Below are 16825 nucleotides of genomic sequence, written 5' to 3' on the forward strand. Positions count from 1 at the left end.
GCAAACAAAATACGTCACGCGCGCCTTGTGACCATGAGCTCTTTTATCTTTTTTTTAGAATGCGTGGCTTTCTCAGTGTGATCACGAGCACACGCATGGACAAGCGATGGCCTCCCACGGCAATCTCTGTAACGACCAAGCGCGCGATGTTCAAATCAGCCAATGGCTGATATATGGGCTTACTGCGAGTGATTTTTGGGCTTATTGCGTGATTTGTCGAGAGAAGAGAGAGCAATTTTCAGTTCATTTTGATAATTTATTGTAAATTTCAGGCCACGTGCTGCGCTATAAGATTTGGCTAGCGTGTTTTTGGGAGCCACTACTACCGATCAGCAGCAATTTCTGACAATGCTCAAAAAGTGTTGCACGGCCCCTTTAAGCTTGCCCCACAACTTCAACCACCGAACCATGGAGGAGATGAAAGACTGGGTTTTTAGCACTACGGAGGCTTAGTTAAGAGTCGGACCACTTGGTTTTCACTCAAATTTGATTGTTTTTAAAGCTGAAAAGACACATCAGCCAGCAAAGAAGCACACACCTGCAGCACTGCCTATGTCACTTACAGAGATGTATACGCGCACGAACTACTAAACATTGTTATGCTGCAAGATGAATATTTTATTATACTCATGATCCATCTCTGCTTATATGATTGACAGCTAGCATAATTGAAATATATTTAGTAGGAGATACTCTACGGCTTCGCGAGGTCTTGTAACAATCAGGCAATTTTATGGCACACGGAAAAATTTAATGCAGTATAGAAGCAACGTAAAACATAATGCAGTATCAAAAATAGTTTACTCTATTTTTTACGTGGTCGTGCATAAGTGGTCATTACGCTATGAATAATTTTGCTTCATTTGCTGCCTCGCGTAACAAGCTGGTTCTGTGTGCATGAAAAAGACTGTTTAAACCATGCATAAACAGCTAACAACCATTTGAAAAGAAAGCAACGTGGGATAGTTTAACGTTATAACCACCCCCATTTTGTTCTTTAAAAATAGAACTTCGGTTACACCTTTTGTTTGTAGGTTCCTGAAGGCCCATTAAGAAATATTATTACAAATACAAGAGTGTAAACAATGTATTAGGCCCCTAACAGCACACATTATACATTTTTATTAAAAAGGTTCAGAAGTTGATATATCACAGTTATATAACAATAGTAATATTATTTCCTTTTGCCAGAAAAAATGTTCAGATTCTTTGCCAACTACGCAAATTTTAATACACACTAGCCTGAATATATGCAAGAAAGTGTAATACTCATTATGAAAAAGCACAACGAAACTCAGTCGTTGGAAAATTATGGTTTATCCCTCTGTCATGGGAATAGGCATACAATACAAAAGTAAAATGCGCCTTTACACGGGTAATAAATGTTTACTGTACATTGATAAAGAAGGGTTTGCCAAATGTATGTTTTGGTGTTTGGCAGATATAGCTCCGTTCAACGTGGATGTATCCTCGTTGACGATTGGTACATCTCCATCCCGATGACTAATATCCACGATTAATGTATTGAACGAAATATTGTGGTATCTGTAAACGTTAACCGCCCAAGCACAATCAGAGAAAGAGGCATGCTAGCAAGATTGCAAGATTGGGCGCTAAGGGTGCCATTAAAGTTCGTGGCATCTAAGAAAGCGCGTCGTGTACCTTCAGAGTATGCAAATTTATATCAAAGTTCGTGTGCGTCGATTAAGTTCTTTCTCTCTCTCTCAATATATATATATATATATATATATATATATATATATATATATATATATATATATATATATATATATATATATATATATATATATATATATAGTGGGCATTTAGTATATTCATCCTCTTCACCTGTACATTATCATGATTATTATGTGTTGCTTATGCATCCTCATCGTTCTCGCGTAGCAAGATCATCTTGGTTCGTTCATCGTAGCAGTCGGCTGCCGGTTCCTCGGGCCTAATACAGGTCTTTCAAACCAAGACTTCATACGTGGTGGAGGGTGCTGTTCGATTCCCCGTTGTCATCTCGACTGCTCTACCACCTGGTTCAGGTTGCCGCTTGGGCCAGGTGTCCGGAAGTATGTCGCACCAAGACGAGGTCGGTGCTGCAGCCGTTCCCACTCCGCCACTGCGCGCCGCGCCTTTTCACGCCATTAACAGCCTCCAGCGTGAGCCCCATCCCTTCACTGGTATGTGCGGGGAAGATGTGGAAGAATGGCTGGACGATTTCGAACGTGTCGGCGCTGCTAACCGGTGGGATAACACCTACAAACTCGCTTACGTGTCATTCTACCTCACGGGTGTCGCGCAGACGTGGTTCCTCAACCACTTCATCGACATCCCCGACTGGTCAGCCTTGACGGATCAGCTTCACCATGTCTTTAGCACACCGGCTGTTCGTTCAGCTCTCGCAAAAAAAAGCTCTCGTGACTCAGAAACAGCACATCGGGGAGTCGTATACACCCTACATCGAGGATGTTCTTTCACTTTGCCGCCGAGTTGACCCACTAATGACAGAGTCAGACAAGGTACGCCAGCTTCTTAAGGGGATTGCACCCGTCGCATTCAATGCCCTTGCAATCCAGAATCCGGCTACCCTTGCTAACGTTGCGACAACGTGTCAGCACCTTGAAGAACTTGAGTTTATGCGCCTACAACCGGACGACGCGGCCCGTATTTCGGCGGATCCAAACCTACTAAACACAATAAGGGGGATCATACGTGAAGAATTAGAATCAATGGGATTCGCACTACCTTTAGTGTGTCCCTTTCAGTCGTCTTCAACGTCATTGCGGGATGTCATCAGGGAGGAACTCACGTCCATCACCCACATGGCCCACCTGCAGCCCGCTGTCGCTCATACTCTCCCATCATTCTCGCATGCCGCCACCATGCCATCAGGCATCGTCAGCTCAACGTCGCCGCCACGAACGTACGCGTCGGTTGCTGCCGCACCTCCCACGAGCTTTCCATCACCACCACCTGAGGCATTATCTATCCTTCTCACTGCTCTCTCTACCGCTGCAGTTAACGCAAGCTACTGCCCTCCTTATCGATCGACTCACCCTACGTGCTAATATTGCGGCTATCGTGGTCACATTTCACGCTTTGGCCGCAAGCGCCAGCAAGACGAGCGTCGAGGGTATGACATACGCGAACGGGACTATACCGCAGGAGCCTTGTACCAGGGTCGCCGTTATTCGACACCGCCGCGTCGGTCTCCATCTCCGCCAGCATCGGGTGAACTGCGCAGTCGTCAACGATTAGCCTGACGCCGTTCACCGTTGCCCTATACCGTCGCTCCTCTTCTCCTCTTCAGCCTGCTTCCCTCGCTTCAGATCGGCTTCCGGAAAACTAAGCGATGCAGTTTTTGGAGGACAAAGTGCATTCCAACACAGGACTCTAATTCCTTCATCACGCCCTTATACTATTATTTCAATCATAGTTGAGGGAATGGACGTTGATGTTTTGGTGGACACTGGGGCTGCGTTTTCTATTATTCGTGCTGATTTGTGTGCCCGTCTTCGAAAAGTCATGACGCCTTATGATGGACCAACACTGGTTGCAGCCTAGGGAACAATGATTCGCCCTTCCACTCTCTCTACTGCTGTGTGCTAATCGAAAAAATTCTTCATCATATAGAGTTTGCTGTGCTATCCCCGCGCTCCCACCAGCTAATTTTAGGCTGGGACTTTATTTCCTCTGCTTCCGCGGCTATTTGTTGTGCACAACGTTTCGTCCATCTCACTGACAAAGACCACTTGCTGAGCTACGAAACCTACAGGCCACTTCGGCTCATCGCTGCTGTAGCCATCGAGTTATTACCACACGAACATCAATTAGTCACAGTTTTGTCCAACGACGTCGACTCTGGTGACATTCTGGTCACTCCGTCGCCCTGTCGCCTTAATAAAGGCGTAGCTCTCGCATGAGGTGTGGCTCGCTTCAACAATCAATCAGCTGTTCTCGCTGCTACGAACACCACACCACATAAAATTTTACTGCCACAGGGCACTACTGTCACCTGCGTTGCCGATCTGAAGCCTGTGTGCGTCGTGCCTCTTACCCTTGTCTCCTGTAAAGGCCATCCTGCAGATCATGCTGCTTCCTCGGTCTTTACAGTAGCCGTCAACAAAGACTTGACAGACTCACAGAAGCAGCGGCTGCTTGATTTGTTGGAAAAGCATGCAAACTCATTTGACGTTCATTCATCCACCCTGGGCCTGACAACCACTACAACACATCGTATTCAGACTGACGGAACATCCATTGTGCACCGCCGTTCGTACCGCGTCTCTCTAGCTGAATGAAAAATCATTGAGGGAAACGTAGACGATATGCTGCAACGGGAGATAATCCGACCCTCAACCAGTCCTTGGTCGTCTCCCATCGCTCTGGTGCGTAAAAAAGACGGTTCCGTACGATTTTGCGTCGATTACGGAGCACTCAATAAAGATCACTAGGAAGGACGTATACCCCATGTTACGCATCGATGACGCCCTCGATTCCTAACAAGGTGCGGAATTCTTTTTGAGCCTCGACTTGCGTTCCGGCTGTTGACATATCCCCAAGTGCGAAGTTGATGGAAAAAAAAACTTCTGCAACCCCGGACGACCTATACGATTTCAATTTTACGCCGTTCATTCTATGCATTGCGCCCGCTACTTTTGAGCGCATGATTGACACCGTGCTGCGTGGCTTGAAATGTAAGACTTGCCTATGTTACCTTGATGACATTGTTGTCTTTTAGTCGACGTTTCCTCAACATCTGCAACGCTTGGACGAGGCCCTGACTTGCCTTGCAGGCGCTAGTATTGAAATTAACACCAAGAAGTGCCATTTCGCCAGCATATTTATCAACTTCCTCGGTCATTTTGTGAGCAAGAACGGAATTCGTCCAGACCCTGATAAAGTTGCTGCGGTGTTTCGCTTCCCTCGCCCTGACAAACCGACAGATTTGCGAAGTTTTCTTGGTCCCGCCTCCTAATTTCAGCAATTCATACAAAACTTTGCCTCCATAGCCACACCACTCCATAGGGTACTTGCTTCCAGCATGCCTTTTCAGTGTTCTCAGGAATGTGCATCGGCTTTCGACATGTTCAAGAGTGCCCTCCCGACCAACCCTGTATTTTCTCATGCACCGACCTCCCTGCATACAGACGCTAACGGCCGCGGTTTAGGAGCCGTGCTTCTGCAACGTGACAACTATTCGCGAGAGCGAGTTGTTGCATATGCCAGCCGCGTTAGAGTGGCTAGAATGGGGAGTTGTGATGAGCGCGGCGCTTTTCGCTTGCCGAAGAAGGCCCTTCGGCGCTCGGATGCTGCTAGGGGCGCTGATGGGGGCAGCGTGGGTAGTGAGCGGCGCACTTCGCAGGGTTTTCCTCGGGTGCGCTGCTTTTTTTTTTCGCAGGTGGTAGCTGTTTTACACGTACTTCATCAATCGGTGCTTGCGCGGGCTTTCTCTGAAATGCCTGAAGGTGTCAATGACAAAAAAGTAGATCTAGCGTCGCTTCGTTATGCTTGTCCACAAAACTTATTGCTTCAGCTCAGCCTCTTGAAGAGACGCAAGGGTGGAAACGCGGATCACTTAGTGGAGGAGTCTCTGTGTCTGTAGAGTTGTACTTGTCAGCAAGTCGTTGCTGCAACACGGTAGCGCTATTTATCAGTTCTGTTTCCAAAATGAAATTTGCTTCTTCTGATAGTACAGGTCGGGGAGCATTGAGTTTCCAATACCTGGAAAAGCAATTGGGCTCACGTTTTCATAAACAGTTGCAATTATAGCGGGCCTCGTGTAGGGAAAAGGGGCAAAAATTAATTACACAGCAAATATTTTACGCTGCAAATACCTGCGTGTGTGGTCCGTTAGCAGATGTAAGCTACCAGAATTACTGCAATTTTTTTAGGTCAGTGATCATATCTTTGCGGGGAGGGTTGACGATAAAATAATATTTTGGCCATCTGTGACATTGAGAAATAGAAATAACATCTGCCATGAGGTTATAAGCCTCACAAAACTCTCCGGTGCACATTAGGCCACTGTGTTATGCCTCTGGCATCTTGTGCAAAATTTTCTAGTTTAAGTCACCTAAATTAGCTATAGTTGTTTGGGTCAGAGAATTCACTTCTTTTCGTTCAGTAGGTCAAGGAGCACGGGACTAAAAGCTCGAGGGATTGACAAAGTACTGACCCAGTCACAAGTTTCCAAAGCAGTATTACACGACAGACATTCATACATGTAGAATAAAAAATAAACTTTACAAGTATTAAATGACACCAAGTACGAATACAAAAGGTATGAAACAAAGCTCCCCAAATAGAGAGCGCGGCAATACATATGTATCATGATTTGGCATGAACATGAAAAGCAAAAATCAATAAGTAGTGACCAAAATTCCGGGAGATGTTCTATTCGGGAAAGTGCATGAGGTGGGCGAAGCAAGTAATGTGACGATTTTGATTAAATAAAATTGCATATATCTACAGCACCCTAGTTGGGTAATAATCGTAAGGAATTATTACACACGAAATTAAAATGAAGTGTCAGCAATAGTCAGTATCAAAACTCTGCACTGGTACACACAGACTTCGCAGTAAACGATACAATAGAGTAATAAGAATTATTAATAAATGCACAAGACAGCCAACTGTAGCGACGTTCCTTGCATTATTTGGATAGATTCATAGAAAGTTTTCAATGGCAAAAGAAAGGACGAAGTAACTAAGTCTTCGTCGCTTAGGATGGTAGGTAGGGTAGCCTGTAGGGTAGGGTAGCCTGTTCATCCTAAACGCTTCTCGGAATAGGTAAAATTCCCGTTTAACTCGTCGTGCCTAGTGAGACGAACACTTGGGTTTACGTTTATCTTAGCAAGAATAATTACTGTACTAGAACCATGTTTAACGAATGCTTTATGACATGTCAAATACAAATACAAGCTTTATTAAAATGATATTCTGGCTCCCATAGCACGGACGCATTGATTCAAACTACTGATCTTGAAGTATAATCAATAAAGAACCCCAGGTGGTCAAAATTTCTGGAAACGGAGCTCTGATACTAAAGTTTCCACTAGTGGTTTCATGAATTTAGTATGTTCAAATATTATGAAGCATTACAGTGATTAACATCTCTCGGGGCATCTGCAGCTCCGCCGCGAATAACCACAATAATATTACAGGCTCACTGCGGTGATTTTTCGAGGTCAATGGATCTCGATGAAATTCGCTGGTACGTTCCTTTTCACATTTCCGTCATTTACCAATTTAGGGGCTTGAGAGATGCGCTGAATGTTTGCAGATGAATTACGAAAATTTCCTCACAAAGCTTACTTCACTTGCCAGAATATTTCGCAACACTGTCTGGGTGACGACGTCATATTTGGCATGTCAACGGAAGTGACGCAGCTGATGCCAACGCTACTTTGGCCGCTACAGCGTTTATTGTGGTGGCCACAAGGCGACAGCGGAAGTGTTTGGCACAGGTATTGCAGAGGAAAGCTTTCTTCCTGCCTGAGTGGTGTTTGGCCGGTGCTTCACTCGTCTGGCTTTCACACTTTTCACACTACGCGCCGGTGGGACCAGCATACAGCCTCCGGTTCTTACCAAATTGTACGTCATACGCAGAAAAGGCGGCCGGTCGGGTTTCAGTTTCGCACCGTTTGGTGATATGCCCGGGCAGGGGTTGCCACCCAGGATCCGGTGAACGACGACTCTTGCAAGGCGTCTCACGAACAAGTAGAAGATGCGTTTAATTTACATATTTGCAAGAGACGTACATTGCAACGAGAGCGTACAGACGCGCCTTTCCATCACAAGGGCCCAGAGCGCACTCGAGACGAGCGGGCCAGCGAAGTCCAGAGAGAGAGCGCCGACCGCACACGCGACGCGCCTTTTATACCCCTCGTCCGTGCACGTGCACCTTCTCAGACGCAGGCTGTGTGTCCCAGCGACGCTGATGTGCGTTTCTTGCAACGCACACAGACGCCTCCCGTGTTCCTGCAGGACGCGGACAGCGTTTGACCGTTCCGCCGATGAGCGTCCCTTGCAAGCCACCTCCTTGCTGTGCCGGTCATAACAGCCCGTCCGCCGCCCGAAGAGGTCACGGAAGGGCTGCAGTGGCGCTGCTCCCTGAAGTGGCCGTTGTGCTTCTTCTCGGGTGTTTCACTGATTGTCAACCACTATCAATACACGCCCACCACACAGCACAGCACACCTTTGCATAGCACAGCACAAAGCAGATCGCCCAACAAGCGCATTTCGGCGTCACCACGATCCACCGCACACCCACACACCTTGGAATGGCAACCACACTCGGTGCGCAACGCCCACTTGGTCACAGCATGGGACCGTCCACATCCGCAGAGTCCCAGTCGCCGTTGCCTGGTTTCACCATACTCGGTCGTGTCACACAGCGTTAAATGAAGGTCACCGTCCTCAGAGGCTGTTTTTTTTTCTGGGCCAGTAGCTGCCCAACTTTAGTGGGGGAGGGTGCACACAAACAGAGCACCGACACTGCGAGCACTCAGCTCGCCTAAGATTCGCCAGGTTCAAGTTAGGATAAAGCTCCTTTCAATGTTTATTGCCGAACAGAAGACTACACTGAGGTGGTGACCAAGTGTACTCGAAAATAAATGTTCCTAAAATCAAGGCAATGCCTTTTTATTTAGCAAAAAACATGAATATTGTGGCATGAATCGTGCTTCATGAAGCGCTAAAAAACATTTGCAACAAACATGACAAACTTGATGGCTTCGCTTAAAAAAATAAAAACCCTGTGTCCGACTCTCCAGCTTACAGCTGTCCCTCACTTCAATCGTACACGTGCCGGTCGAGGTCTTGGCAGATTTCGAGAAAGCCCGAGGCAACGACGCGCACGTGCTTCCAGCTCAACGGCACAGTCACGCCTCATTCGCGATTTCGGCGGGCTTCGGTCAGCCCGGCGGAGGGGATTCGAGCAACACGTGGGAAAGAGTGGCGATGTCCTCTTTGGGCTCACTCCCGTGCGGTGTTTAGCTAATGTGGCCTTTTTCTCGGGACCCCTTCGACACTCTTGTCCGCGGAAAGCTCTAAACCTCTGCCGTGAATTCGGTCGCAAGGATGCGCGCTGTGGCCTGCCCTTTTTCCGCTGGCACCTTCCACTTGATTGCATTTGCGAAGAACCCGCTGTTCATTTACTTGTTGTCCGGTGGCTCGGACTCATGCAGGGCAACTTTGACGCCGATGCGAAACGCCTAATTTTGCCTGCTACGCTCGAATTTTGCAAGCTTTCTTCAACACGCGTTGTGCCTTTTGTCTCGCTCGCGGCTCTTCGACGTCTCTTGCGTCTGCGCCGCTTCTTGCGTCTCGTTTCCGAGCCTCCAGATTGCATCTCCAGCTCGTCAACCTTCGCACACCTTGCGTCAGCTGTCTCAGTCGCGCGGTCTAAATTATTTTTGACCGAATCATCTTTATTCTCACCCTCTAGACCGGCGGACTGGATAAAACCCTGAGGAACACTGCAGTTGCTTCCCTTCGAAAAATCTTGCTCGTATTCCTGAGAGCTGTTTGCGACTACACTGATACCATTCTCTACTGTCGCTGCTTCTCTTGAGCTTTCTCCGGTGTTCTTGATTACTTCCACATTGTTTGCAAGATCCACCGTCGCGACAAACACCGTTGAGGTCTGTACTAACTTTTCTACAGCTATCCTAGCTGTTTCGCTAGCATTTAACTGGCATAGCACCTCGTTTTTCTGTTCCAGATCACTAGCGCCTTTTGCCTCTGCAATCTTAAGCTGAAGCCGCAAGCGCTCAAGCTCCCTTTCTTGGCTTTCCGCTTCTTCTTTGCGCGTGACGGTTTCTCTTTCAAACATAAAGCGCTCTCGCTGTTCGACTTCTTGTGCCCTTTTCATCCTCTCCTGAATTAGCTCCCAGCACTCGTCGAGCTCCTCCGCATCCGTGCCAGAATCCTTAACCGCCTGTATTAAAAGTGGCTTTCTATGTATAGTCGCCACCTCAATCCCCAGCTCCTGGCACAACATCACTAAAACCGGTTTCTTCAATTTGTTTAAGTCCATGGTCACCCCGTGCAGACTTCCGTTGCTCAAACTGCCGTGAAGGTACCTCTAATAAATCCAATCCTTCACAAAGCAGACTAATCTACCCTTTTGGATAAACATCACCATCTATGCAAAAACCCTGGCAGAATCTCTACGGAAAGTGAGCACTCACCAGCATCGGTACCAGGAAAAAACACGAACCGATCCCGCCGCTGCCAACCAGTTGATATGCCCGGGGAGGGGTTGAGGCTGCCACCCAGGATCCGGCGAAGGACGACTCTTGCGACGCGTCTCACGAACAAGTAGAAGATGCGTTTAATTTACATATTTGCAAGAGAAGTACATTGCAACGAGAGCGTACAGACGCGCCTTACCATCACAAGGGCCCAGAGCGCACTCGAAACGAGCGGGCCAGCGAAGTCCAGAGAAAGAGTGCCGACCGCACACGCGACGCGCCTTTTATACCCCTAGTCCGTGCACGTGCATCTTCTCAGACGCAGGCTGTGTGTCCCAGCGACGCTGATGTGCGTTTCTTGCGGCGCACACAGACACCTCCCGCGTTCCTGCAGGACGCGGACAGCGTTTGACCGTTACGCCGATGAGCGTCCCTTGCAAGCCACCTCCTTGCTGTGCCGGTCATAACATTGGCTTATTAAAATCATTTGTGAATTTCCTGAGCAGTTAAGCTATTGCTCTCGTGACAAGAGTATCTCAGGAATATAGAAACACCATTACCTTTATATGGTCGAAAAATTGCCGGAGTTGGCCTTTCAAGTCCAAGAGAGTTGGCATATAGTCTTGCTCGTGGGCCTTTTCAAGAATGGTTTTCAGAGATGAGACTTTAAAGGGCTTAAATGCCATGCACTGCCCTCCACTTGCTTGATCAAAATTATTTTACCGAAAACCGGTCACCACCACACAGCATGAGAGCAGTTTTTGTGGAGAGCAGCGTGTACCGTCTCGTTTGTCTCCCCCGCCGTCACCCGCGCCTGTGCGTGCAGCGCCCCAAGCGGCATCGGCGCGCTTTGGGGACCGGTTTCGGCGGCCGCTTTTCACACCTCCCCATTCTAGCCACCCTAGTCGCGTCCTCTCCGCAGCCGAGAGGAACTACACGATCACCGAACTGGAGTGCCTCCCCATCGTTTGGTCAGTGCAGAAATTTCGTCCTTACCTGCACGGCCGCCATTTCACCATTGTGATCAACCACCACGCTTCATGTTGGCTTTCGACACTCAAAAACTTGTCGGGACGCCTTGGCCGCTGGATTCTATGCCTCCAATAGTATGACTTTAACATAGTATACAAGTGTAGCAGAAACATAGAGACGCCGACGCTCTTTCTCGCTGCCTCTACCAGCGGCTCCACTCAGCGTTTGCGCAATCACTTTGCACAACACACCCTCAGAGTTCACGTATACGGCGGTTTTTTTTCTCGCCTGTGTGAACCAGCTGCCTTCGGACGACCCCCAAGATTTTCGTTCTCGACAGCTGGCTTACCCATACTGTCGACGTATTCTAGGCTGCCTCACTGGCAGTTACCATCTACCTAATGCGAGACTCTGTCGCCAACTCTCGCAATTTAAGCTGCACAACGCGGTGCTGTACCGCAAAATTTACCATCCCCACGGTCAGCTCTGTGTTCCCGTTCTACCCCGATCGCTTCCGTCCGAAGTCCTCAGAGCGCTTCATGACCATCCAACTGCTGGCCACCTTGATTTCCATAAAACCTACGATCGCCTTCGAAGTTGATTTTATTGGCCAGGCAATACCCCTAGTCTAGCTCGGTATGTCGGGTGCTGCACTACCTGCCAAAGTTGAAAACTACCAACATCTGCTCCAGCCGCTACACTGCAGTCTCTTCCGAGCCCAGCCACACTATTCGAAGTTGTAGGCGTCGATCTTAATGGCCCCCTTCCAGTCAGTGCTGCTGAAAACTGGTGGATAGTCACAGTCGTTAACCATTTGACACGCTACGCTGAGACTGCATACTTCACCACTGGTTTAGCTTCTGAAATTACCGCTTTTATCCTCCGAGTCATTATACTGCGTCATGGTGCTCCACGTGTTTTGCTCAGTGACCGTGAAAGGGCCTTCCTTTCACAACTAGTGAACGAACTTCTTCACGCCTCTGGCAAAACTCACAAGACTGTCTTTAGTTATCATCCCCACACTAACGGCCTCACTGAGGGATTCCACCGCACTTTTGTTGACATGATCGCCGCCTGTGTTCAACTAGACCACAAAAACTGGGACATGGTTCTACCATTAATCACTTTCGCCTACAATACGGCCATTCAGCGGACAACCGGCTACTCACCAGTTTACCTAGTTTATGAACGCTCCCCTACTTATTTCCTGAACGTCTCTTTCGTTACCTGCCACGCGAATTCATCTCCATTTTCTTCAGACGAATACGTTTTACGACTCGCACACTGCCGCCAACGTGCTCATGTAAATACTGAAGCCCGACAGCAAGAGAGAAAGGTAGTTTATGATGTATTGCATCGTGCTGTATCTTTTCAACATGGAGACAAAGTGTTCCTTTTGACGCCTATTCGCACACCTGGTTTGTGCGACAAATTTCAGCCACGGTTTCTCGGCCCGTACACAGTTCTTGAAGAGACTTCACTAGTGAATTATCGTGTGACACCACTTGTAGGCCCAGTAGATCGCTGTTATTGAACTACTGAGGTCGTCCATGTCTCCCGTATGAAGCCATTTTTGTGACGTTCTTTGTCCCCTTGAGTTGCCGCGGCCAGGCTGGCCACTTTCAAGTGGGGGGAATCAGTGTGAGCATTTAGTATACCAATCCTCTTCATCTGCATATTATCATCATTATCATGTGTTGATCATGCATCCTCTTCGTTGTGGCGTAGCATCATCATCTTGGTTCGTTCATCGTAGCTGTCGGCTGCCGGTTCCTCGGGCCTAATTAAGGTTTTCCAAATAAAGACGTCAATATATATATATATATATATAATGCATTCGCGTGTTGTTCCTTTCCGTGACAATGAAAACCGCCCTTTATTGCTGCGCGGACTTCGCCGTATATTATCATTTCGTGTATAGTCCTGTCATTATCACATCGTGCTGTATCGCACGTTGCTTTGTGTGACACTGTCATATATGTGACATTAGATATTAAATAGACACGCGTTGGGGGCCCCCAATGTATATAAGCAGCACGTTGACGTTTGCAATGTACTCTCTGACGAAGGCCGGACCCCAGCCGAAACGTAGGAATAATAAAAGATTTCATACGTTTGTCCGCCCAAGCCAATTTCTATTTATCACTGGATCCACAGAAAACACTCGCTTGATATTCAAAGACTATGAATCGCGCTCGGACAACGTCGAGAACTACTTGTGTGAAGCTACCAAGGACTGCCGTGAAAACTGCGGTCACAGGCGACTCACAAACGAAGTATATTTTTGATCACTTTGACCAACAACAAGAAGGCACACCAGCCTTCATTAGCAAGCCTGGTGCTAGTATAGATGATGTCCCCGAACTCTTAAATTAGGTTCCACCCTCGATGACACATCTGATCATCCACATTAGAAGCAATAATTTGGTGAAAAGCATCGCACTTGTGACCTTCTCAAGGTACAAGCACCTTCTAGGTGTTGTTTTCAGGGAAAGGGCTAACATCCGTCGTATATACGCCGGTCTGATCCTTCCTCGGAGCCTAAACAACCGCCGTGGTGGCCACAACGAAGCTCTGGTCCGACACTGCAACCGTGAGGCGTGCGACATCAGCCACTTGCGTAAGTTTTGTTGATTCTCTAGATAAGTGTATTTCCTCGACCATGCCTTGGAATGGTTCCCGTCAAATCGCGTCTTTGCAGCCGACGGCCTTCACCCTAGTATTGAATGAGTTGCAGTGATGGCCAGCCATATCAAGCGATTGTCCTTTCGACATCTTTTTAATTCGTCGCCGTCTTCCTGGGGCGACCACGCAACCACCTAGCCGTCTAAGCGGGATTCCACTCGCTTGCTACCTTCGTCACATCAACGCACTAGCCAGGATTTCGCCAGCACACCGAGTCCACAAAGACATTCTACCGAAGCCAGTTTGCCACCACAACCACAGAGGCAACCCCGCAATTCAACGAAAAGGTCTGAAATTAATTCTTCATGTTCCCATTCATATTCTTTGAGAAGTGCTAATCGCTCTACAATTGTGACTACTTCCCGTGATTGACTCGCAAATGCCCCCACCAGTGTAACTGTACACTACAATAATTAACTAAAAATTAGGAAAGTTGTTGAAAAATGTGTGCGATGTGAAATGCATGAGTTTACATTGTCGTCTTACGTAGCTTCACAAAAAGTACCAAAAGGCCTTCAGCTTTCATTGAAAGCAGCTACATCGGAAGTGTCTAGCCATAATTTAAAACGTTGGAGTGACAAGCTGGAGAAAGCGTTTTTGGACCTTACCCGCATTGTAATCAAACACTACAGCTCATTGGCAAAGAACTTAAGCAACAAAAAATGACTGCTACGAAGCGCCCATTCAATTAGTTCCGACGAACGTATTTTGCTTCAAGATTACGAACAAAGGAAGCGATTGTAAATCCAAGCAAGAAAATCTGCAAAGAGTGTTCGCGATAACGTTCTATCTCTACTGCTACCAGCACTCCCGTCCACCAGCGCTTCAAATATATCCGGTTAGGCTATTGATAATGAAAACCAGTTTACTTACATTATCAACATCTTGAACATCACACTTACAAACCCTGAAATGTCTCTTCTTTCTCGTAGTCTCAACTTCTGTCCAGCAACTGGCAGGTACAATGAATTTCAGCTCGTAAAGGACTTTGACGACTTCGCGCGGAACATGAGACTCTGTAAATTTCTTCATGAACGATCCTCATCCAACAGTGTGTCATTCAGTAAACATTGGACACCAACGGTTCGACGTGACAAGTGCCTTGATATGTACATTTCAGCTGTCCAACACGATATTCTTGAAGCACATAACCAGAAAAATTCTTTCAAACACAACTTGACCTCAAATGAAAGGAAAGCCATTAGGACATTGCAGAACCGTTTAGACATTGTTATTAAGCCCACTGACAAAGGCGGTGCAGAGTGGAAATGAATACCTCCGACTATATCACTGAAGCATTGAGACAGTTAGGCGACACTGCATACTATTGGCCGCTCGGTCACGACCCAACTGAGGATTTTAAACGCATCATTGCCAAGGCCCTTGGGGAACATTTACAAAAAGGGTGCATCAGTAAAAAGATGATGGAATTACTAATACCGCTTAGTCCTGTTGCAGGAAGGTTTTATTTATTACCGAAAGTGTACAAACCAAATAACCCCGGTCGTCCAATAGTTTCGGCTATTGGTACGGTTACTGAACCTCTTTCCGGCTACGTTGACGCTTTTATCAGAGAAATTCCCGCCTCCTTTCTTTCGTATCTCCGAGACACTAACTATTTCTTGAGTGACATTTCTGATCTTGACATCCCCGACAAAGCGCTACTAGTTACTCTAGACGTAGCTTATCTATACACGAATATCCCGCATGACGATTGCATTCAGTCCGTAATACGTGCATATGACGAATCTTCACGAAACAAACCTATTGACAGTTCAACTCTAGTCTCCCTTTTAAAACTAATTCTGCATATAAATAACTTCGAATTTAATCAAACCCACTATGTACAGACGAGTGACACCTCAATGGGGACGGAGATAGGACCCAGTTACGCCAATATATTCATGGGCACATTGGAGGACGGGTTTCTTGCCACGTGCGCCCTAAGATTGTTTTACTTTAAGCGCTTTATTGACGATATCTTTTTAATATGGCGTCACGGGAAAACTGAACTTTTGTCTTTTGTGGCAAGCTTTAACAATTTTAATCCATCAATCTCCTTCTCGCTCGTCTACTCAGCATCAAACATAGACTTTCTGGACGTCACGGTATGCATATCAGGTGATAAATTGACGACAAAGCTTTATAGAAAGTCGACTGATAGACACCGCTACCTACATTTTGAAAGTAGCCACGTAAGACACAACAAGACAAGCATACCGTACAGCCAGGCGCTCCGTTTTAAAAGGTTGTGCTCCGCACAATCTGACTTCAGGGACAATTGTGACAAGCTCGGTGATGGGCTAAGAAGACAAAAGTACCCGCCTCAGATAATTGACGATGCCACTAAACGTGCTAATAAAATGATGGACAGGAGCGAGCTCCTCCATTCCAACGAGCCTGCTCAACAGCGACCATCTACAAACCTCAACTAAACGCAATCCGCATTAGCACCAAACGTTAAGCACATCCTACGAAGGTACCACAACATTCTTATGCAGAGCGACCGTCTCAAAAACATTTTCGGAATTGCCACTTGTAGTCTATCGCCGGTCGAGAAACTTGCACAATATGCTGACTTCATCTGTACTATCTCCTCCTGCCTATTAAGGTTGCCACCCTTGTGGCAAATCACGTTGCAAGGTTTGCGTACACATGACCACCTCTATTTCAGCCCACAGTTTGGTGTCGAACTTCAGAATGAAAATTAAAGGTGATTACGATTGCGATACGCGTAACTGTGTGTACCTGCTTGAGTGCTCAGTCTATAAGCTTCAGTACTTAGGCCAGACAGCGACACCAATCTGACTGCGGTTTAATAACCACAAGGCGCATGTCGAAATGTTTCCTAACCTACCCCTATCCAAGCACCTGAATGCGACAGGACATTCACTCGATAACTTAACAGCAACCATATTAGAATCTGGTTTTAAATCTCACCACGAACAGCAAGCACGCGA

This window comes from Rhipicephalus microplus, chromosome 1 (genome assembly GCF_043290135.1).
Source record: "Rhipicephalus microplus isolate Deutch F79 chromosome 1, USDA_Rmic, whole genome shotgun sequence".
Taxonomy (NCBI): Eukaryota; Metazoa; Arthropoda; class Arachnida; order Ixodida; family Ixodidae; genus Rhipicephalus; species Rhipicephalus microplus.